General features: G+C 44.3%; 1 long non-coding RNA gene across 1 annotated transcript; it reads right to left on the bottom strand.

Annotated features, from left to right (window-relative positions):
* Nucleotides 1–1,365: 1,365 nt before the first annotated feature.
* Nucleotides 1,366–2,430, bottom strand: LOC114763778 (uncharacterized). The gene is made up of 3 exons (XR_003742382.1): nucleotides 2,314–2,430; nucleotides 1,878–2,003; nucleotides 1,366–1,519 (listed from the first exon to the last, which is right to left on the bottom strand). It is a non-coding gene; the product is annotated as an uncharacterized LOC114763778 (long non-coding RNA).
* Between the last annotated feature and the right edge of the window lie 20,521 nt (nucleotides 2,431–22,951).

The raw sequence follows: 22,951 nt of genomic DNA, 5'->3' as shown, positions 1-22,951 counted from the left end.
TTGTCCAAAAAAAGATGCAAACTAGTGGACCAGTAAAATCCTTCGTTTATGTGAACGACCTGGTCAGCCATCTTTAACTTAAACTGTACCAAACAAAATGAGTTGCCCACTAGGTAATAGATCCCACATGTTGAATTTGTAAATGGGTTTTAAAATGTGACAGCTTTCTTGTGACCGCTGTTACTGTAATATAAGTAGTGACTAAAAGTAAAGTCTAATTCAGATTTTTTAATCCAAGTACACATAAATCTAAGGCTAAAATGAAATAAATGTGTATTCTTAAATGTAAATTTGTGTTGTTGTGAATCTGATCGGACACCATGCTAACTTTTCGAAGTACTGGGAGAAAAAAAAGTTTGCAGTAATTTGACCTCGGGCCATTCAGACAGGTCATTGCCAGTCATCAACTCATGTCTGTTTTGATCATTAAGTACAGTAAATCTCAGATATACAACTACAACCATGGCCAAACCCTAATAACAAAGTACTCCAATCACAATATCTCATGAGACCTTTCAAGATGGCTTCCACTTGAGCTGGCCCAGTGGTACAGTGCAACCCCCGTCCATCTCACGGAACGTATAATGTTGTCCTTTGTGTGAACACTCTTGAAAACTCTTCTTAGAACAATGTCCCTGGAGTGCTCGTGTATTATCCCCTCTATTGTGTCTCAAGTATTCCTTTGTAATTTTCTCTAGTGTTTGTCTTTCACGTTGGCTGGGTTTGTGTTGTCACCGACGATCAACCGTCCATTGTCGAAACAATGTGTGCTAGACAACTGCGTTTCTCACCCCTACGTCAGCACACTAGACCTTGACCGCTTTCATTTAGACACATCACTCAACACATGGGTGCCACTCTTAGAACAAAAAACATCATCCCACTTTCATCACTTTGAGTGGCCCGTATATTAAAAACATAATTAATGTACCGCCTGGAAGGCATTTTAACCATTGTGGGGTGGAAATTTATATAAGAGAGAGGGAGAAATTTGTTGAATAGGAGGGATAATTACATTGGCGTGCTGGATAAATGTTGCTACTGTGTTGTCTAATTCATACACACTTACAGGCTTCTCTCTATTACCCCCTTGAGATATTATGCTAATGTGCAGAGATTGATAAAAGTTGTCAAGTTTAAAATTTCAAGTATATGATTACTTTCTTTCTCTCTATATTCTCTTGCAAATATATATCAAGATAGTTTACAGATATAGCTTCAATATATATAAAGTATATAAGGCTATTAACAACTATTGTTGTTAATAATTTAATTTTATCAATTAACAAAATCAAATCAATATGTGACCACACTTCAGAACTGCACACAGTTTTTGCATGAACTCTGCTGGTAGTTTGTTCCAAACGTCTTGTAGGACTAACCTCAGATCTTCTATGCCTGCAGGGTTCCTCAAATCCTCCTGATTCTTTTTGTGATCCCACATTGCCTGAATGATGTTGAGAACATAGCTCAAGGTAGGTTACATCATCACTTCCAGGACTCCTTGTTTTTCTTCACCCTGAAGTAATTGTCATTGTGAAACACTGCAGCACAGCACACGGTGACACAAGGAAATTTGTCCTCTGCTTTTAACCATCACCCTTGGTGAGCAGTGGGCAGCCATGACAGGCGCCCGGGGAGCAGTGTGTGGGGACGGTGCTTTGCTCAGTGGCACCTCAGTGGCACCTTGGCGGATTGGGATTCGAACCGGCAACCTTTGCAATATTTGTCTAGGATGTGCATGAACGTGGCTACTTAAAATCATTCTATATAAAGATATTGATGAAAAACATTTTCATAAATTGATTCCTACATAATAAAAAACAGATTTACACGCGAGTGGCAGTTGGCAGTGTTTCTAATAATATGTTACTGACCTCGGCTTCCCTGCTATTCCTGCATTTTGTCTGGGCCCAGCTCACATTTTATGAGTGGTCCAGTCTGTCTGGGTCACGGAGAGGATGACTTCAGAACTTCATGGGTCCTGGCTTCAGTCACTTCACCTGGCAGGAGCAGGGCAGAGAGACAGAGATAAACACATAGTTAGAGAGAAGGAGAGAGAGAGAGAGAGACTGGACATGTGGACAGTGGGCAGATTTGGCATGGTGAGAGGTTAGCCAAAGGAGAATGGACCAAGGACAGTCACAGAGAGCGAGGACGAGAGAGAGAGAAATCGCGAGTGAGACAACATGTGAGCAGATAGAGATTCAGCAGGAAATGCAAAATCCCACTGAGCAGCAGAGAGCAAGCACTAACAGCAAGCAAAAGATGGAGAAATATGGAGAAGGACAGGTGAGAAGGACTACAACGCACCTGGCTCATTCCCAAGTTCCATAGTCAGCCACAATAAAAAAACTCTCCAGGAAATCTTGCGCCATAAAAGGTGATGTATTGCCTCAATAGTGGATGTGCCCTTGTCAAGCCTCTGCGCCTAAAAATGGTGATGGATGAAGGGAGCGTGGGAGACGGTAAGGAAGGTAGAGAATGTGGGTGAAGGAGGGGAGGGGCGTGACAGTGATGTAGCACATAGTTCCACGCTCCTGCTCTCTCTGAGACAGCTGTTTTGGGGTGCTGGCGGGGAGGTCATTGTGTATTCGTGTGTGTGTCATTGGACAAATGCACAGGGTAATAGAAATATGTTTATAGAGAGAAGTGTAAGAAGTTAGATGTGGAGAGGAAAATGTCTTTTTGAAAGAAGGCAGTATCATAAACTTTTATTTAGAAAGTCAAACCATAGATCATAGAGTGCATTCATGAGTTGTCGGAATAATCGGACCACAAACTTAATTAATTCACATCAATTGCTGACATCATACATGTGGGAAACAAGCTGAATGAGAGCATGTGATCCTATTGTTGATGTAAATAAATGTGATTACATTACTGGTCTTATCCAGATCAACTTCCTTTTGCTTGTTCCAGGGACCTTCTTGTTGGAGTAACTGAAAAAAGGGGCAGCCACTTTTTGGATAGTGTTGTGTTGCTGAGATACTTTCCCATGAAGACTTGAATGTCTATCTGAAGCATTTTGATTGATTTTATTGCAACTTTTTAAGATATCAGAAAGATAACATTACCACTTAGCAACACTGGTATGTATAAAAAGCTGCTTTTTAATGAATAAATTTGCGCATCACTTTTTTTCCAGATTTTGTTATGTTAAAGCCTCATTCCAAAATGGATTCTACACGCAACACATCATAATGACAATGTCAAAAAAAGTTTACTTGATGTTTTTGCATACAGTACAGGTCAAAGGTTTGGACACAACTTCTCATTTACTGTGTGTTCTTTATTTTCATGACCATTTACGTTGGTAGATTCTCACTGAAGGCATCAAAACTATGAATGAACACATGTGGAGTTATGTACTTAACAAACAAAGGTGAAATAACTGAAAACATGTTTTATATTCTAGTTTCTTTGCTCTGATTACTGCTTTGCACACTCTTGGCATTCTCTCGATGAGCTTCAAGAGGTCGTCACCTGAAATGGTTCTCCAACAGTCTTGAAGGAGTTCCCAGAGGTGTTTAGCACTTGTTGGCCCCTTTGCCTTCACTCTGCGGTCCAGCTCACCCCAAACCATCTGGATTGGGTTCAGGTCCGGTGACTGTGGAGGTCAGGTCTCCACTTTTTGTTAAGTACATAACTCCACATGTGTTCATTCATAGTTTTGATGCCTTCATTGAGAATCTACCTGTCAACTGTGGGACCTTATATAGACAGGTGTGCCTTTCCACCTACTGTCCGGTCAAATGTTTTTTTTCCGCAGGTGGACTCCAGTTAAGCTGCAGAAACATCTCAAGGAGGATCATGGAAAACAGGAGGCACCTGAGCTTCACTTGTTCACTTGAGCTTCATGGCAAATGTTGTGAATACTTGTGTACATGTGCTTTCTCAGTTTTTTTTATTTTGAATAAATTTGCCAAAACCTCAAGTGAACTTTTTCTTGTTGTCATTATGTAGAATTCTGAGGAACAAATAATATATTTATCCATTTCGGAATAAGGCTGTGACATAGTAAAATGTGGAAAAATGAAGCGCTGAAAAGTGAATACTTTGCGGATGCATTGTATATATATATAGCTATATATGGAAAGTAGCACCCCCTGGAACCACTCAGGGTTAAATGTCATGCTCAGTGGTAGTAAGTAGGGTTTTAACCTGTGACTTTGTGGTTGTCTGGTTCATAGGCACAAGGGGGACTGTCCCTCTAACTAATGATTGGAAGTCACTGTGGATTATAGCATCTGATAAATGCTGTAAAATGTAAACATAAATGGAGGTATAAGAATAGAGGCATGAGCAGGATGGGGTCAGGTTGATGGACGGTGGCTGGAGGAGGGCACGATGGGGGAGATGCTCTTGTGATGGCGAGTTGTATTGGCAGCTGGGCCCGATGCCCCTGAGAGAAGCTCCAGACGTCAATGCCATTGATCAGCGAGTGGAGCTGAAGGCTTCTGGTCCAGACTCATATGCCTGCGGGCATGGCTCCACACACCATCTCTGTCTCCCTCGCACACAACAAATGTATACACACATTTACTTCAATAATCACACTCACACAAACCCTGATGTACACACTCATACCCTTTTCCTATGGCTACACTACACATATAAAAAAACATACACACACACACAGAAGTATATGCATGTACACTTATTCATACTCACTTAATGCACTTTTGCAGGTACATAAGCACACAACACACACACACACACCAGTCAATGGTAGGCAAATGTGAATTTATTTCCTGCTACCATTCATATCTTCACACTGTTCTAATCACTCAGATTTGGGTTCCCACAGTCACAGGTGACCCTAACATTTCTTCCCCATGGATTTGTTTCGTGTGTTCACAGGCATGTGAGACAGTGAGCTAGACACAGCAGGAGTGTGTGTGTGTGTGTGTGTGTTGTTGTATGACCTTGGTCACTACTGAGGGGACCTACTTTTCTTGCCAAACCAATCAATAAGCTAAACAGGCAGAAGATGACCGTTCAGAGCATGGGAAGCCAAACTCAAACACAGATAGGCTATCTGCCTTTCCCAGAACACACTTCTGTGCAAATATTGGACAAACGCATTTTTCACGGTGACTTGGTTTTGGTTTAAAAAAAGAGAGAGAGAGTGCATTTGGGGGTTGGATTTGGAAGTAACCTCCGCAACCATTCAGCATTCCGGAAACGTGAACCAGTAAACACAAACAAAACCACCGACGCCCAGTTAACAGCCCACTTCTACAGAACCATTCCTGAAAGCAATCCAGATCATGTTGTAATTCGTTATGATTATAAAACTTTATACAAGTTTGGCACCAAGAACTGTCCCAGATTATATTCTAAGTATTGTCTCCCAGTCTATTTCTATTATGGTTCTCTCTTAAAAGCGTTGTAATAAAACATATTTTTGAAACCAAGTACAATTTTGGAGTGGCCACCCGTGGTTATATAAGATACTTTTTATCTAAAATGTCCGATAGAATTGGGTTGCGATCTGGTATCTGAAGGTCATGTCATATGACTTAAAGAATTTTCTAAAAAGTCACCAGCCGTTCTTGTGTCCTTGCGATGGGGTTTAGAAATGGCGATCAGGACAGAAATGTGTCATCATAGGACAGAGGCGATCACTCGCAGTCAATTTGTATCGATTTTGACCCTTTAACCTTTTGACCCTTCCCTCAACTGGGACAAATGGATTTGAACCATGTGGGGATTTCTCTGCTCCACTTGTTTTTCATGCTTCTCCTTTAATGTGCCACTGTGTGTGTTTTTTACTTTCAAAATAATTTTTCTAGTTTCAGGGATTTCTGAATTCAGTAATTATCATATTAAATAAATGAATTATTGGTCTATGCATTTAGTACACTTTATGCCATGTAACAAATCTATATGTGTTTTTTTAATGACCAACAGATTTTCAGTGTGACTTAATGTGACTTAATGTGCAGAAGAAAAGCTGCTGAAACGAAGCGAAGTGTTGAAAAGCATAAGCGTTGGTGTGCAGTGTGGGATGTGGACGACAGAAGCGGCGGTGCCAGCTGTGGTCATATCAATAATGAATAAGTGACACATGCCAGCCAGCGTACCAGGATGAGGCTGGAGGGCAACCAGGCAGACAGACACTCAGCTGCAGAGCTGGGTTTTTTCCTTCTTCTTTTTTTTTTATTCTTTCCGTTTGAGTCCCCTGAGTTGTTGTGCAGTTGCATTCAAACTGATCCAATTTTAATATCAGACCAAAAGGAAGGAAAAAAAAAACAAAAGCATGGGGGGAAGGTGGGGGGAAAACTTGATCTTAGATAATTGGAAAAGCGGGATCAAAAGCGTGTCTGTGACAAGACAACAGCTGAATTAAAACAATGAGAAAGATGACCATCTGGAGCAAAATCTTCCATAAACTGCCGTCCCAAAAGTCTGCTTGCTGCACGCCACAATCCCAGACATTCTGGAGGATAAAATAGAGGAAGTCTGATGAAGCAATTCACCACTAAACTTCAATTGGTTCAAAGAAAAAAGATTGTGTGAAATGATAAGCAAGCTGGGAGTAGTTATGTTCATACAAGGGTGTTTACTGTGACTTATTACAATCTCGCATTGCTTTTGAAATGTCAATAATTATGAGAATTCTTTATATACTATCATTTCAATCAATAGCAACCAAAATGCATATAAATATATTAATATTAAGAATATAATAATGATATAAATAATATATAATATTAATATTGATAGTCAAGCTCCAAACAGAAGGCTCATAATAAAAACAGCTCAATTGTCAATTGTTCAATAATGACGTATGCATGCTCCATATCAGCTCCATCATATTTAACCATGCAGGGCACCGTTGTATATAGAGACCTACTGCAGATCACTTGCTTGCAGGTGTACAAACGTTGCCAAGTTCACCACTCGGACTGGCTAATCGGCGTGTTCTCGTCCCAGGTCTGATTAGGGCCCACTGTGAGAAGAGGCTGTGCCATCATGTTCAGGGAGGTCTGAGTAATAAGAAAATCTCGCGCTTGAACAAGACGCCTGGGCGCTACGTTCATTCATCTTGTGTAACCAAACAATATTTCTCAGTTTGTATCGCTTCCTGGTACCTGGCCACTTGTCTTCTGCTGGACCATCTGGGCAACCCCCCTTCCCAGAGCAGGCCTCGTACGCCAGGTGAACATCTGTTACTTAGCATCTTCTCTGCCGCACCGACCAGTCGAGCCAAGCAAGACAGAGAAACACCAGCAGACTTAACCCTTCTGGTTCTGTGTCCTGTAATACCCTTTCTCAGTGTGTTCTGGAGGAAATCAAAGGATCATGTCATCAAAACGCAACTTTGACTAACTGAATCACAAACTGCTTAGAATGTGATGAGGGCACCATGATACGTGGTCAGGATATGTGAGTGAAGCATCATTAAGTTCACAAACAGAATACATAAAATACTACAATATGTTCCTTACATATGTATGGTATATAGATATTTCAATTCTGTCAATGCTTGTGACCATTTTTAGTAAAGTAATATCAATGGAATAAATGTGAAAAATGGGAAATGGGAAGAATGGGAAGAAACTTACACAGACATGTACTTTTATAAATGTAATTTTGTAAGCCATTTGGAATTTTTGCTTTAATATTACTAATAATATCAATATTGCACAACCAGGACACAAAATGAAGTGTTGCTTTCAGGGTAACAAGTTAAAAAAGGATTAAAAAAAAAAAAACAACTCCAAGTGGACAGTGTAGTGCCAAGCGAATGGGCTCTCTCAATGCAGCTTATGGCTAATTATCTCTGGCTAACTGATAACACGGGGCGGGGCAGTTGGGATGGTGGGGTGGTTTCAGCTATAGGGGGACGCAGACTCTCAGGATTAATGGACTCATCCGTCCCCGGGGCCTGGCTTTCACCCTCTGTCAGTAAGTCAAGGCTTCACATCACAGTGGCCTTTTCCGCCGGGTAAGGGAGCCTGGAAGGGTTTAATCAAAAGATAAGAGTCTTAGTGGCCCAAAGGAGAGTGATCCTCGCCCAGACCGCCACCTCCTACTGCTCCGAGTGTACGGCGTGAGTGCCAGGCTTACACACTAAACGCTGGGATTAAGCCATAAACCGCTGTGGCCTTTCTTCTGTCTGTACCCTTCCATCACTTGTTCTTTCTTTTTACTGTGAAATCAATTAACAGGACATTTTATATTGCGTTTCTAGCACAATAAATAGACACATACGCTGCTTTCTAAACGTACCTCGTGGAAGTGGAAGATATTACAAAATGAAACTGAAATTTGGAAAGACAGAAAAAAGATGTCGACAAATACACGTCTGCACTAGATACCAGACTAGACACTGGACTACCGTGAGTTGAATTGCTTCTAAATCACCTGGACGAAAAGGGTTTTCTAATAACCAATGAAGCTTTTAAAGTGACAGACCTGAATTAATGAACATCCAAGCATCCATTTGACTAATAATTCTACTATATGGAAATATTCCGTCATTAAGAGACATTTCCAGTCATTTACAACATTAACCATGTTTATGGAGTTTTCAACAGTTTGATGTTTGATTGATGTTTTAGTAGTTTAGTAGTTTTCTTGATGAAACTGAGGAAACATCTAAACTTTTGAACAGTGGTCTACATGACAAATTAAACTTAAATGGAGGCGACGTTTGATGCCATGTTTCAGGTCACCGTAGACAAAAGGGTCAAATGGATTTTGATAACAATAAAAGATTTGTGTCCAAAAGACATTGGAACTTTTTTCTTAGAAAATGGCAGAAAAACCATCTAGAATGAAGATTACTAACCCTGGTCCTGAAGGGTGGTCCAAGCTAAAGAACTGGAAACAAGGCGGAAGGCTGAATCAGGGGACCCTGGACCACAAGAAAAAAGTTCTAAAGTCACATTGCTGACCCAATGCGACTGAGGTTTTCAGAGCGCTGCTCTGATTATATAAGACAATAGAGTCTGTCTCCTGTGCTGTTTGTTAGTTCAATAGTGAATGCGAGGCCTGACCTTGCGGCTGACGCGGACATTTCAAAGGACGGGGGTCTTGCTGAGTGTTGTAGTTCGACTAGACCCAAAGACACACAGACAAATATAGACAAGGGACACAGCAGAGAGTTTTTTTTTTTTTTAACTTGACTGTGAGATGTTGATTTTCAGGGTCCCTGGGCTCTTTGGAGCTTGACCACGCAATTGCCAGTGATTTCGACAGCTACGCAATTCACCATAACCCCACAAAGAGTTAGTGTCAGGGTTTTACGCGGCTTCACAGAGTCTAATGCTTTCTCAGCCCCTCCTCAATCCGACAGAGTGGGCTTTCACACACATTAAGTATGCTTTTCACTCAAGTATTTTATTCAGCACATTAGAGGATTGAAACAAATACATTAATTCAAACTGAAAGCTTTTGAAAGAAATAAAGCAAAAAAAAAAAAAAAAATCCCAAGGATACTCATTGTGCTTGTCCATTTTTGTGGTATTTATTTTGAAGAGAGATGTTTTAAAACCTTTGTGTCCCAGGAATTAAAGACATGAAAGCGGCTTAGACCATTGAAACATGACCACTGAGTCATGTAAGGAAAAAAGAAAAAACTTTGAGAGGGAGAGAGAGAGAGGCTGTGTGAGAATCGCAACCTTCACGGCTAGCAACTTATCAACTGTAGGTTTTGTGCAAAATCCACTTATGCGAAACCATAGCACGCCCCTTATTGTGTTTGCTTAAAAAAAAGTGACTTGTGCCGTGCTGCAGTCTATCACATTTTCATGGGGATTAAGGCTAAGTGCTTAAATAGTAGTAAACCCTCGGATTTGACTGCTCAGCGGCGGGAGGAGGGGACGAAAAGAAACCCTCAAAGACATTTTCGTCTCTCTCCGTCCCTCCCTCCCTCCCGCCCGGCCTCTCATTCACCCGCTGGTGTTCTCTGTACTTCTCTATAGTCCGCCACTGCATGCAGAGCAGCAGGTAACAGCAAACGCGGCCTTGAAATGCGCAAAATCTTGGGCAAACACAGATGAAACAGCTGGTCCTTAGAGCCGTAGTCGTAGATGACACCTAATCTTGGACTAAATTACACTCTTAAAGGGATTAATCTGGAAAAAATCATATTCAGTTGGTCACCTGGAACATGTGGATATGTTGCCAAATATGTAGGCTAATATGACAAAAGTCTTTTAAGAAGATATTAATAAATCTTAGACCATGTTTTATGTCAAATTTTAAGACAAATTAAGTTAAAGCCATTAGAACTGCCACACACAGGTGTCAGCAGCTTTCACCTTAAACTTTATTTTGTTACTTATCTACTATTACTAAATTTAAGAGTAAAAATTAATTATAATTCTATAACAACATATTACATTTAACCGTATTATATTTAACCTGCTTTGGCCACATTTCTTGACTCAATTGATGTATAAAGATGAAATATAGATCACATTGGTTCTTCAGATTTAAATCAGGGAATGCAAAACATTCATAGTTTTCATGACAATGAGTGCTCCAGTTAATTGTTACCCTGATCGTTTTATTTCAGATATCGGTCTGGTTAACTGTGGAATGAATACCATGCAGGCTTCCTCTGGTGGTACAAAAATGCATGAAATTTTAATTTAAAGACATGATTATGATACGAAGAAGCTGACAGAGAATTTAATGTGATTTTACAGTTGTAGCTGAGGATAACAGTCAATAATAAACAATTTTATCATCATTTTTACACCAGTCATTGTAGCAGTTCTTGGAGAGTGTGGTACCTGAGGTGGTGCTCATTGTGGAAGGTTTTACAACTTATGATTTATGACATTGCAGACACTTATCTTCTGTACAGGCTTTGGTTGTGATCTCAAAATCTCAAACTGAGATTTCAAAATGTGACTGTGGCTGCAACTCATGTCTACACAGGAACCTGTAGGAGTTTCAGCTGAAGTAATGACTCAGAATATAAGTGTAAGTAGAGGTCCAAGGTACCATTAATGTGGCCATTTTTCTTGCAGTAGGCATGTTTCTCTGATGGTCATAGCCTGTGATAACAGTACAAACATCTACAGTCCTTCTGATGCTCATTTCCCAATTTAAGTGTACCAAGTTTCCACTGAGGTCCCCACACCGTCCCCACACACTGCTCCCTGGGCACCTGTCATGGCTGCCCACTGCTCACTCAGGGTGATGGTTAAAAGCAGAGGACACATTTCGTTGTGCCACCGTGTGCTGTGCTGCTGTGTTTCACAATGACAATCACTTTCACTTTTCACTTAATTGCAGGTTTCAGAATTGTTGGACGAAATGTTTTTTGTCAGCGCAAACCTGTGATGTTGTGTCAGCTGATGTCTTCCCCACCACTGACGGCAAGAAGCAGAAAACGTATGAACCGTCCAACCGACGAATGTCAGCGGTGGGGAGCGGGACTCTCCTTGGCCCCAGGTGTCCATCCCTGCAGCTGTCTCCATGAGTAAACCCTGTGAAACACCTGCCCCCTTTGTCGCCGGTGCGCTCTCGCACAACTGTGCACACAACACCTAATACTGAGTAAAGAAGGCCTGACATACAGGAGCAGCCCTGCCCTGGCAAGGCAAACCTGGCCTATTCAGTCGCGAGCGCCCACCGTCTTTTCTCTGCCTGGCCTTGGAGCACTTGCTCATGCGGCAGCTCACTGGTTTTGCCTTACCTTTTGTTCCCGGTGTGCGTGTGCATTTGTGCGTGTTTGTGTGTGTATGCAGCGATGATTGTTTCCGTCGCCGTAGGAGCGGTCTGAGACAAGAGACGAGAGGCTGCACACAATGGGCCCTGTTTGCCTGAGAAGGGCGGCCGAAGTTCAAAGAGAGCCTTTGAATCATGTCTTCAGGCTGGTGAGAGACCATTGGCCTTTGTGTATGATTGTGTGTGTGTGTGTGTGTGTGCGCGTCTGTGAAGCTTAAACACAAGTGAAACAGGGAACTGCAACATTTGCGTGGGCAAGGTACAGCAAGCTTAGAATTTTGTAGCATGAGCACGATCATTCTGAAACTGATGACCTGTTAACATATGAGATAATCGTACCAAACATAGTCAGGGTCAGGGAAAAAAAAGTAAAAAAGCTCTAATCATGGACTCCACTAGACCAGTAGCAGATTATTTAACTCCTGCGATCTGTGAAGTGGATCAATGGATCAGACCGGTTTTTGCAACACATCTCAGAATCTGGAGGTCAAAGTCGTCGTTGTAATCTTCAGAGCAGGTCAAAAAAGAGCAACAATGTTTAGGTAGGTGGCACATGAATTCAGGGCCCAACGTTCGCCAGTGGTACGTTGTCCAAAGCATCACACTGCCTCCACCAGCTTGCCTTCATCCCGTGCCATGTCTTCCTCAGGTAAGCAACACACATGCCATCTGGCCAATCACATGATGTAAAAGAAAAGAGGAAAAGAAAAAGAAAAAAGAAAAAGAAAAGGTTTCTGACACCTTTCCATAAAAACCCGAATGCCCTGTCATTGGAGCCGCGGTTAGTGACATGGCCTCACACCTCCAAGGCTGTGACTTTGATTCCCAGTTGCATTTACATTTACAGCATTTACCAGACGCCCTTATCTAGAGCGCCTCACAATCAGTAGTTACAGGGACAGAGTTTGCATGCTCTCCCCATGTTTGTTCAAGTTTTCAACTTTGTATTGTCCGTATGTGTGTGTGTCTCCGGCAGCCACGACACTGAGTGACTGGGCTAAGCCGTGATGGAACGTGAGTGAGCGTGTGAGGTGCTACTGTAAAAAAAACTTGTCATATATGTTCGGATGACATGATTAGATGTTCCGTATAAAAATATATAGATGATAACATCTTGCTCACTGAGTTATGCTCAAGTTACCAGCGCAGATGAACGTCCTTCAAAGTGAAATGCATCATTTTTCGAGCAGCGCAAAATAATGCTGCAGCAGGTGAGAAGAAAGGGTCGTCAAGTGCCGTCTCTTGAGAGCATGACGGAGATGTGCGGTAGCCGGCTGTCTGTGCTGCTCATTGCAGCGATAAATGCGCTTTGTGAGTAAAGTGATGCAAAGAACGCACACACGCTGGTCTACTAAGCAGTGGGAAAAGAAAATGAGCCAGATGACTCACCCCCTTCCTGTTTTCAACAGGCCGCCGAGTGCCGAGCGGCGCACATTAGCCAGGATCTTCAGGCTTGAGTGCTCATTTTCCCGCGGTGAAGAGTTCTGGAGGATCTGCTGCAGCTGAAGGGGAGCATTTCGCTGTCGCCGCTTCGGTGCAGCGAACAGGTAAATGCCAGTAAATACAGGGCCACTCGTGTGTCACATTCATCACATGGTGAGCCATGGTGCCCACTGAACGGTGCGACGGCCACGAAAACGACAGAAACGGTATTCCGCCGTCGTCCCAGTGGCCAGATCTCAGGCCAAAACCTTTTCGTCAAATGACAAAACACCAGTCTATGTTCCAACGTGGTGCAGGGTCTTACTTGAAGTGTGGTGTTGTTGCATTTATGCTCAGGACACACTGTTACAACAAGCATGGAGAGCTCAAACGAAACAATTTCCTTTCCTGAAACCAGAAATTTCATTGATTACACTCATTATGTTATTACAACCCTTTATGTTCATTATATTAGTAAAAGCCTTTTGCAGCCAACTAAGTACAGATGAAAACAGTTGCACTGGAGAAAACTTAAAGTTAAAGTGAAGTGATTGTCACATGTGATACACAGCAGCACAGCACACAATGCACACAGTGAAATTTGTCCTCTGCATTTAACCCATCACCTTGAGTGAGCAGTGGGCAGCCATGACAGGCACCCGGGGAGCAGTGTGTGGGGACGGTGCTTTGCTCAGTGGCACCTCAGTGGCACCTTGGCGGATCGGGATTCGAACCGGCAGCCTTCTGATAACGGGACCGCTTCCTTAACCGCTAGGCCAAAACTGGCCCTATTCAGACTAGTTGAGAATCTGGTGCATCAACAAATGTCAATACTTTGTCAATAAATATTTCTAATGAGCGTTTCTATGTAAACTCATTCTTCATGGAATTTTTATGTTGTTTTTGAAAGTGTATGATGTGTATGATCTGGGAGGTTCCAGTTTTGGAAAATCTATATTCATTCATCTGACCACATTTAATCTATGATATCTCCAATTCCCAGACCATCAACGAGTTCAACGTTTTCACACGTCAAAGAAAAAAGAAGGTATATGTAGTTGCTGTATTAACAACAAGTGCTCACTGACTAATAAAGACCATTGCATACCAGGAGTGTGCATTCGTGCCCAAACCACCAAGGATCACAGAGCCAGTGGGACTGTCCATTACGTTTGACCTCCGATCAGTTCTCCATCATGGCAGTTGCATCACCCTCAAGCACAATCGGGAGACTCCTTCTCGTTCAGTATTCCCCGCACAACAGGGCCTAATGCACAGAAGGCAGGACAGGGAACCAGATGTTGGCTTCTGCTGTTTAAAGCCTCCACTAAGAGATGTGATCTGAAAGCGGGGGGGAGAGAGAAAGATAGGAAAGGCGCGCTCAAATGGAGACATCTGCTCCGATGGCCGCGACAGGAGTTGGCCAAGTGCATCTTAACCCTCCTCCTGCGCAACAATGTGGCCATTTTCTCAAAGTCTCTCCCCCCCCACCCCTAAGCTCCATCGGGACTTAACCGGGATAAAAGGAGATAATGGACCAGCAGGGACTGTAAGGGTGTCTGTTAAAGCTCCGTAATGGGGTAAGGATTGCTGCGGGTCTTACGAGTTCAGCAGAGTGCCTTTTGTAAACAATGGTGCAACATTAGCATGGGCGCGCGCGATAATCTCAGCATGCCTTCGCGCCCCCCCCCTTTTAAACGAAGATGCTCGGAGCATGTATCCAGCCTAGTTTCTGTTTGTAATGTGCGGACATGTCATCGCAAGTTCATGCATTAAAAGGCCTCTAATACCATTCCAGCTTTGGTTGGAGAAAAGCTGTTGCGCTAAACCAACGTCATATTGAAACACCGGACACGTCTGTGCACACGAACTGCCCCTGTGTTAAGAAACATAGGCCCTGTTTTTATAATGTCTTGACATCTCCTCTGGTGACATACATGAGCATAGCCTAAAATATTTCAAATGTCTTTATAAAATGACCATCATCAGTCAAGAGGGGGGAACATCGGTCACTGTAGAAACAGTAGAAACACTTAAAAAAAAAAAAACGTGGTTTACACAAAGATCCCACTGAGCTTTAACACCCGGCATCATACATTACCACATACAAGATTTCATTTCACATATGAATTGAAAATGTTTAACTATAAAAGGTTATTTCAAAATCTAATTCATAACCAGCTGCTAAACTCAACCTCAGTAACCAAGTAACCGTTGTTCTTTTATTTATTATTTATTTTAGTCTCACCTGGCCAAAAAGAGTCATACACAACCACGTATAACATGGAGTGGAATGTATTTTATTGGGGCTGTCTAACATGTCAGGGTAATATACTGCAGTGGAGGATCAAAGGGAGAGGAGGTGTTGTCAGCTAGGTTCCACCCTCAGTTCATGTTAAAAAAAAAACAGCCAAAACCACATGACAATGTCCACCTTTTCTGTAATTTATATTTAAAAAAATCTTTGCAGGATGCTCCAGTTCTGTGTATCAGTCCAGAGTTTGGTTTGGTTGACTGTGTGTATTCCCGATGCCCTGATTGTGTGCAGATGTTGTCCTCATTGTGTTTGGACCTCGTCGGACCATTGAGTGTATATTTGTGTGTGTGCATGGTGTAAGTACAATTTCCCAAAACCAGAATGATTGAGGTCCTTTTGCCTCTCATTACGTTACAGTAAATCACTTACTTTGCAGTATACAAAAGATCTAAAAATGCGTGCGTTTTGAGGGTGTCACCTAGCACCTATCACCATGGAAGATCAGTGGAGGTGAGCTTCTCTCTTTCCAGAACATCTGAGGAAAATCCCCAAAAGTGTTCAGGCTCTTACTAGCCAGGAGAAACTTGGTGCAGCAACACACACACACACACAGAAACCTTGGGGCAGGCTTCTGCTCCTCGTTACGTTGCATTGCAACACACAATGAAACTGAAGAGAGGAAAATGAAAGTGTTTGACAGAGGTGGTTTGTGTGTTTTTTTTTTTTCAGTATGTGTGTCACTGTACACATATTTGTGGTGGGATGAAAGACGACACTGAAGCAAGCCACCGAGGGATGACAGATATTTCCTCAATTTCACTCCAGGGATCAATAAAGTATCGCTCTATCTAGTAAATGGAACACACACACAGAATTACACCCTCACATATAAACGTCTGCACACACACACACACACACACACACACACATATGTGCCCTTTTAACATAACGTGATGACAAGTGCTACCTTCACAATGGAGGCAACTTCCCCGAAACTGGCCAAAAGGCCTCAATACAGATCCATTAGTAGAGAAGTAGGGATTAAAGCTGCCAGTTAGGCCTGTAACTACCATTTTTCTTTTAAAAAATGAAGAAGATGGAGACGAGTAAACAAGTTTAGTTAAACGGCTCCTCTGTATTGTGACCATTCTGGATTATTACTGTTATAACAACACGTCGTTAATGCAGTAAGTATATTAAAGGAACGTATCCTGTGTGAGAGGAACGGAGGTCCATGGCTTGATGAGGCCTCGGTGCGGTTTGTTTGTAATGCGACACCCGCTGTCGCAGACACGGCACAGAGCGGCAACTTGTTGCCAGGTGAATTCTTGTGTCTGCGTCGTTGTGGAGTATTTTTATCTGGGCCGTCATAAGTGTTTCCTGGGTCCGAGCCTGTGGAAATAAATACCTTCGGGTAGAAGGTTAACTATCATATGTCCATGGAGGCTTGTCTGGTGATCTCAGCTGCCGTGCTGCCCGTGTTCTTCTTGTGTACATTTCTTCCGACGCTTCCTGCCATTCCTTCGTTCCTTCACTAAGCCTTTGCTTTTGTTTCGTTTGTCCTGCAGTGGCCCTCATTAAGTGAAATCCACTGGTCTTTTTTGGGCTTATGTTGTGTTAGATTTTTACTTTATTACGTCTATCCATAAAGCCCAAGTTATGTTTAACGCATTGGAGAGGGACGCTGAGGTCCTTAGTCACTGCTTGATTTTTGTGTGCTAAACCCAAGTTGTCCAGATTGAATCCTTATTTCGTTAATTGTGTGTTTGCTAGATAAGGCGATGAGCCCATCACAGGTATGGAAACCAGCACTTGGAGTCTCTCTCTAAATTTCTAATTTGCATTAAAATTGTGTAATCTGGGTTTCTATGTCTCTCTTGTAGTCACACCCCCAGTTCTCAAGCATGAATTTCTGTCTAAAAAAAAGTATTTTCTGTATTTCTGTATAACATTTTTGGTCATTTTAAACCTGCTGGATCCAGTATGTGCTGCAGTGAGTGTGTCCACACATGTGAGCATTTTGTAATGGAGTGACACTATTATTTGGCCACTCTTTGGCGCCAGGTGCAGGTAGGGGTCACCCTGGAGATTTCGGACTGGAGCAAACAAATACTGCCCAACCCCGCCGTGTCACGCGGCTACGCCCCAAGCCCCCCAGCATCCTGTGGGCTCAGGACAGATGGTGTTTGTCAGAAAGCAACTTTTTTTCCATAGTTCCATCAGCAGCACCACCCTCGACTTCAAACGCCCAGCTCATCATGTGACCTCAAGAACCAATCACATGACTTGCATGACGTCCTTTGCATGGCTCCGTCGTTTTGAGACTTTGAGCCGCCTCGTCCTACACGGGTTTTATGGATTCGAGTGATTCATAAAGCTTCCTCTTTTCACTTTTGCCAGGTTTTTCCCATCAGGCCTTTGCCCTGTTTATGCCACACATCTCCAGACGGACACAAGGTCCCTTCAGCGAAAGGAAGTGCACAGACATAAGCAGGGGAGGGCAGTTCATGTCTGGGCCGGAATAAGGATGTGTTGCTAGGCGCTGCGATGACTGTGTCAGCACTTATTGGCCGGGACATTTCCTTACAGGTGATCTCCTGAATGGACACTGACAGATATACACTTCCTGCTATTTTTCATTTCAGAGAAAACAAGAAGAGAGGGGGGCGGAATGGTGTACAGTGTAGTCTCTGAATGAACCTTGGGCCTGGACTTCCAGTTGACCCAGCGTCACGTCGGCTTCTGTTGCTCTGTTCCAGTCTTGTGCTGCGGGGCTGCGTGACAGTCTTCTTCCCCTGGGATTGGGACTTTTTCCAGAAACTGCATGGCGAAAGTGAACATGATTTAACCTGTCAGAAGTTGCCAGAAGCTATAGTTTTAAGAGACTTAAGTTTTAACACAGCTTACAATACCTGACGTTTTGGTCAAATGCTTTTTGTGACCTGACCAGGTACGTCACCTTTGGTGGTTGACAAAACTGTGATCAAATAATTGGTGATATATGTATGATGAAACATCACCTCTGGTAAACAGGTAGCCTACTCAAAGCTTGTGTTTGTGTTGTCTAGAACCCATTCAGCAAAAAAATGTTGTCAGGTAAACCTCATTTGCTCCACGATGGTTCCAGTCATGGCCGTCAGTCACTTCACCGTAATGCAAAGTGTAATAAAAAGGAGATGAGAGAAAGACAGTGGCTGTGGTGGCCTAGGGGGTAAGGAAGCAGTCTGTCAACAGAAGGATGGTGGATTCAAATCCAAACCATCAAGGTGCCACTGAGGTCGCCTTCAGCAAGGTACCGTCCCCACACGCTGCCCCCCGGGCGCCTTACATGGCTGCCCGCTGCTCGCTAAGGGTTAAATGCAGAGGACACATTTGGCTGTGTGCACTGGGCGCCGTGCTTGCTGTGCAGTTTGTGCTGTACATCTATTTTGTAACGGAAACAGATATGAGCAGAGCTAAAAGCTGTATTGCAGTGAGCCAGGAGGGGTGCTGGACTAAAGATATGTATTTATGAATGTCGGTAAAACACAGCTGTGAAATGACACATTTTTCCGTTAATTGAAAAATAAAAAAATTGCTGTTCCATCCAGTTATACAGTGTCATGTAACCTGTAAAAAAAAGCCCAGAAACACACCGTCTTTCAAAATGAATGTGTTCCCTTAAGCACGTTTCATATTCACAACTGCAAGTTGTGCAGTTTGAGGGTTAATGCCATTCTGTTTTTCCCAGAAAGAAAACAAAGAAGTCGTGACTTCTCGAATGCCTAATTTTGACGTGTCCAGTCCGCAATAAGCAGGGCCCGAATTTGACCAGCGCTTTCTCTATCCCCAGCATGACCGGCGCCTCGGCCAGCACCAGCCATTCTTTCTCGGACCCTGCGTGTTGAGTGACAGTCAGACAGAGGAAGTGTGTGTCGGCTGCCGAGGGGACTTATCTAGGCTATCCAAAACCTGCTGCCTGCGGGTGGTGGGGTGTCCAGCGGAGACAGTGTCCCCTCCGTGCCCCTCCGCAGCTGATATGATGAGCGAACACGGACGCAAGACGGCCAAAGCCAAGGTCAGCAGCGGTCTGAGGCCTCCTCATCTGACCCATCTGCATGAGGAAGCTATCCATCAGATGAAAAGCGTTCCGCTGCCTTTGTTTTTTGGAACAGAGCGTGCGGTGCCGGTGTCAATTGCTGCATAAGGACAATAAGCCGGCAAAAAGCCGGACTACCAGCGCCTTCTGCAATAATAAAGAAAAAAAACTCCCATTAGGTTTAAACTGTACAATTGTTCTATTGTTTCTAAAAAAAAAGAAATAAGCACTTGGAACCAGAATTTCTGTCCCCCCGAACACCGTCATTCATATTTGTGTATGTTATGAATTGACGTTTGAGGTGTTGCTCTAAATGATCTGGGGTTGCCGGTTCAGAACCGGGCGCCTGTCATGGCTGCCCACTGCTCACCGAGGGTGATGGGACCACTGGCCTGCTCTCAACAGCACCTTAAACTAAAATCTCCTTTTCAAAGCAATATCGTGTAAAAAAGCTGCAAACAACTTTTAAACAGCCCCAGTCGACTGAGGGACATTACTTTCCTCGTCATGTCTCTTTAACAGAAACAGGCAACAGTAAAAAGATGTCCCCCGAGGCCACTAAAGAAGTGACAAGCAGGGAAAGCGTCTGAGGCCGGGCTGCGTCGAACTCGTCCCCCTTTTATACGTTCGTGATAGACACCATTATGGCAGCTAGCGCCATATGGGCCTCCATTGTGGCCGCCTGTTCACGTGTAAACACTGCTCGTCTTCTTTGATTGGAACAGAGGTCACTCCGGCGGCCGCGCTGAAGGAAGGAGCGGCGAGCGGGGCCGCTCCTCTGCTCTCCAGCTAACCTTGCCACAGGGCTCTTTGTCTGCACACACAGCGGCCGCTCTCCTCCCTCCCTCCCTCCCTCGCTCCCTCGCTCTCCGTTATTGAGTCGCTCCGAATCAATGGCCAATCGCTGGCACTTTTCACAGGACAGTGGCCAGGCACCGGGCCAGAACTGAACACACACACACACACACACACACACACACTCACACACCCTCTTCTGAGTGACACTTGAAAGGTGGTTTAGGACGTGGCTGTGGGCGACATTCCACGCTCTGGAAGCCTTGGTCGAGGGGAACAGCTGGTGACATCTGCAGAGAGGCCGACAAAAGGCAGTTGAAAGCGGCGTTTGTGAACACCCCCCCCACCACCACCACTCTCTCTCCTGCCCTCCCTCTTATATACTCTCTACTCACAGTTTAATACAGACATTCAGCTTCTGGCTTCCCTGTGTGTGTGTGTGTGTGTGTGTGTGTGTGTGTCCTGGTACTTCAGCAGAGAGTTTCAGGGTCCGTGTCTCCATGCCCTCCTTTCATGACCTTTGTTATATGTGTGTTTTATCGTCACACTGATGATAAAAGCAGCAGGCCCTTTAAGTGGAGCACACACACACACACACACACAGTCAGTGGTCAATCCCATTACCCATGGTGCCCCACTCTGAGAGGGCAGAGGAACGGAACGGGGTATCGACTGGAGCTGGGAGGAACGCAGAGCCTGCAGGAATGTCAGATGTCCGGTCCGTGCTTCCTGCTCTTCATTAGCCTCTTTAAATGTCACCACGAGGCCTGAATGTCAACTTTTTGTAAAATAAAACCAAAAGGTCCCATAGTGCTTTTCCATGTGTCACCCAGCAATGGCACTTAAAAAAAGGACTTTAACGTAGATTTTGCAGTCTGAACGTTACTTGTGTAATGACCTCGTGACCTCCGCGTTCGTGTATTTACGGTTTACCTCGGTTTTCCCTGCGTTTAACTGAGGGGACGAGAGGTGATCGTCCGTACACGGGTCATCAGCCACAGGTCATACGTACCGCCAGCTGATGCGCAGCAGCGTGAGGAAAACTGATTCTTGGTTCCAACGGGTTGAAGCGAGCGTGGCGGAATGGCGTCCTTGTGGAGACGGCCGGGCGTCCCGGGAGGTGCCTGTGGCGGGACGAGCCGTGCGGACAGCGCGCCCCGGGTGCACCGAGGGTCAAATGGTGAGCGATCCAGGTCACCGAGGCGGGTGTAAATATTTGAAGAGCGAGTGAAGCCCTCTTTTCAGCCCCGCGGACGCTTTGACTGAAGGCACCCCCCGGGGGGACGGTGTCTCAGCTGATGGACGAACACAAAGCAGTGGATCGGAACCAGGAGGGCTCGGCCTCGGGGACGACTCGATCCAGTTTCCATTGTGCCCTTTCAAAACCGCGGCAGGCCATCGGCGGGTGAATGACAGTGCCGTGGCTCTCGGGTTCGACCGCGTCCTCGTCTTTCAGCCTTGGAAAGGGACGAAGCAGGGACGTAGCCGAAGGGGGGGGGGACGACTGCGAGCGACGGGGGACTCGGAGCCGGTGCTGCTGCGACCGCTACTGTACGGTAACATGAAACAAGATGCCTGCCATAGATAATATTCAGTTTCAGAGGAGCCCTTGTGTTCTGGCAGCATCCTGTCTGCTCCTCTCAATGAGCCGGGGGGCTGTCTAAAACCCAAGACAAAGGACGAAGGAACCGGAGGGAGAGGGGGACAGTAACCGTAGCTCCTTGTTATTATGACATGTCGTAACATGAACTCCTTGGAGGACTTCTTCTGTCATCTCGAGCAGAGTTCGTCTTTATTCCGTGGACGGGAGAGCTGGAGGTCGTGACCCCGAGGCGATTAGCCCTGCTGACACACCGGGCGGGCACTGCTAAGATGTCTGCAGCCACAAAAAAAAAAAAAAAAAGGACGGAGGGAGGGACAAAGGGAAAAAGGAGTCGGCCAAGAAACGCACAGCGTGTGTATTATAACCCCAACCACAAGTTAACCAAGCCGACCACAAGGTGAACGCAGAACCTGAGCCCCCGCCCAAGCGGAAGTTAGGCGCGGTTTTACTTCCTTTCGGCTTTATTCGTATTTTACTGAGCAGATTTCCACACAGGAACATGCCTGCATGCAGAAGTTTTGCACTTTGGTGACATTGTCAACCACCAGTGGACACTACCAGTCAAACGTTTGGGCGCACCTACTCGTTCATAGGTCTTACATATTTTAGACTATGGAACAAAATTAAAGACACGGGACCATGAAACGACGTAAGATGAGCAAACAGGGCAAAAAGTCGATATTTGAGTCTCCGAATCAGGGAGCATTTCACACTCTGGGCTTCTATCAGCTTATCATTCTCTAACGTTGAAGCGGCCATGGATGGTATGGTTATACGTCCTATTCAGTAAAACAAAAGCTTGTTCTCATTTTAGAAAGTGAAAGTGAAGTGATTGTCACACTGTGACACGACGAAATGTGTCCTCTGCCCTTGGTGAGCAGTGGGCAGCCATGACAGGCGCCCGGGGAGCAATAACCTTCTTATTACGGGGCCGCTTCCTTAACCGCTAGGCCACCACTGCCCCCATCATATTATATCCTTACATGTGTTTAAATTTTTATCATGTTCTCATTCTAAAAAAAAACATTTCTGTTTTATGTTGATGGGTATTTTCTGCACTTTGTAGCCTGAGAAATTGTTATCTGTGAAGGTAAATTGT

Source organism: Denticeps clupeoides, chromosome 14 (genome assembly GCF_900700375.1).
Source record: "Denticeps clupeoides chromosome 14, fDenClu1.1, whole genome shotgun sequence".
Classification (NCBI taxonomy): domain Eukaryota; kingdom Metazoa; phylum Chordata; class Actinopteri; order Clupeiformes; family Denticipitidae; genus Denticeps; species Denticeps clupeoides.
This window is presented reverse-complemented; position numbering and strand designations above follow the sequence as displayed.